Raw genomic sequence first — 2514 nt, forward strand, 5'->3', positions numbered from 1 at the left:
AGCATGAAACAGAACTCTTGTAGCAGGAGACTCTCCCAGGAGACCCTTTGCTCTCTCCTATAGGTCGTATTTTGCCAGCTCCCCCCCACCAAGTGTTCATCAGACATATGTTCGCCTTCTGCACGGAACAACGGAGATCTGAGGGACACCTGGCCAAACTGGGAGGCTGAGGCTCACCGGAGACTGTGGACCGCCACCGGGGTGAAGGAGACTTAAGTGGGCTATGGGCCCCAGGAAAGGCTATCTGAAGGCAGGAAGCCCTGAGCTGAGACACTCAAGGTGTGTTTTGGTGTGTGGAGGCAAGAAGCATAAAATAATAGTCTCAGTGTACAGAAGCTAATGAGGAAAGGCTCACAGGCAGGACACTGACGGGTGAATTCAGGGGTTGATCCAGTTCAGTAATGAGAACAGCATGAAACTATGAAGGTTATTAAGATGGAGCTGTGGCCTCCAGAGGGGCCAGGTCTTAAAGAGTCCCAAAAGACATAGGAGAAGCTTGGATTTGGACTTAAACAGAGTCCCTAATAGACTTGTCAGCGGATTCAGGAGGCATAAGAGATAGGGCTTTGATTGCTTGGAGGAGGGCATGGCAACGCGTTCCAGGACTCTTGCCTGGAGAATCCTGCCAGGGTCCAGCCCTGGTGGATCCAGGGAATTCGTAGTGGAGACAGCGTTGGCGAGGAAAGACTTATTTATTTATTAATATAAGATTAGATTAGGAAGAAATAGTGTAGTAGGAAAATTAAGTGGAGAGAAGAGGCTGATTAACTTGAGTTACGTGGAAAACCAATAAAGTTCCAGACAAGGAGCTTGCACCATCTACGTTAGGCCCCGGTGCCCTTTGAATATCGGAGAGTGCCCCGCCTTGGGCTCTCTCTCCTAAGGATCTTAAAAGCCAGAACAAGTAAGTAGACATAGAGAGCCTCCACGGCCCCGATGGGAATTCAGCCTCAATTTATTTATTATTATTATTTTTTTAAAAACCCGAGGCAGCACCGGGCTCGGTTGGGCCGCGGACACGGCCGCCACGGGCTTTGTTATTGTCGACTCCGGCCCTTCCTGCGCCTCAGCCTCAATTTAGAGTAAAGAGGAGACATGGGGGGAACCAGTCCAGCGACTGGCTCTCCTTCTATTGTCCTTCAAGGCCTTTTATACTTTTGATTATACATAGAGATCTTGGGGAATACAAAATTATGTAGCCTTAGCCGCCCAGACTCTTTCTGTATATCTTTTTGTATACAAAAGGTCTCAGGTGATTTACATTATCTTCTGGCCAAGAGGCTTGTTAACACTTTTTGGCTCTACCTTCCTCTTAATGAATGTTAATTTCGTTTCCCCTAAGTGTTTTTCTTTAATCTGCATCTCCTTAAAGCACTAAAGTTACATCTCTATAGAACAAAGGCACAGTGGGTTATAACAAAGAAGGTACTTAACTCAAAGATCTAATGTTGCTAATACCAGGTCTACTACTTGTTTTTCTATATACCAACTATATCTAAAAATAAAGGATATGAAGCAAGTATGGCAGCAAGTATTGGCTCAACAAATGAAACCTTTAATCAGTCCTTTTCTAAAGATTTTGACTCCTCGGAAGCCCCTATATTCCTAGGATGTTTTAAGCTTCCTGTGCCTCCTAAGGTCAGGAGGCCTCAGACAATCACATGCACAGCTGTAGGAGTCCTGCAGGCAGGCTAGAAAGCCATCAGAGGGGTTTTTGGATTGAAACACTCTTTCAAGTGCAGAAGACTAAAGCCCTGAATTGCCTTTTCCAGAGAATGTCAGAAGAGTGGAAAAGCAGGCAGATTCTTATTTTTGGGGGTACATGCTCAGGAAATGCTGGGAGGAAAACCTGAGATCGGACTCGACCCTGCCCATCAGATCTCTGCCGCATGACCTTGTCACGGGTGGAATTCCTCACGCTGGCTTCCGGCAGAATCCCATGGACAGAGAAGCCCGATGGGCCACAAAGAGTCGGATGTGACTGAAGTGATGTGCCAGGCAGGCTCGCAATTGACTCATCAAATTTTCTTTCTCTCAGGTTGATGGCTCCGTGCATGATCCCCAGTGATAAAGATGGAGAATCGTGTCTTCTGAGAGCTGAAGCTCTCAGGATCCTACTGTGTGCGTGCTTTCAGAAGGTTACTCTGGGGGCATGGTGTCAGGAGGTTAGACGTTGCGGGGATTTGGGAATGAGGCCATGCAGCAGAGAGGTTCTTGCAATGGTCTAAGTGGACAGTGATTGTGTCCTAATCTAAACTGTGATGACTTGGGATGGGGAGAAGGGCATGGGGAGAGTGGCAGAGAGCAAAGAAAAAGATGGGAGAGACAAAGGAGGGCCTGTTTGGAGAGGCAAGAAATAGACAAGGGCCTGTTTGGAGTGATCCTATCCTGAATGAGTGGGGCTGCATTCCAGAGGGAGGAGAAGAGGAAGGCTTAAAACTGTGTGTGTCTGTGTGTTTTTTTTGTTTGTTTTTGCATGAGAGAATGGCTCAGGGAGTATCCTAGGAAGCTTCT

This window comes from Capra hircus, chromosome 1 (assembly GCF_001704415.2).
Source record: "Capra hircus breed San Clemente chromosome 1, ASM170441v1, whole genome shotgun sequence".
NCBI lineage: Eukaryota > Metazoa > Chordata > Mammalia > Artiodactyla > Bovidae > Capra > Capra hircus.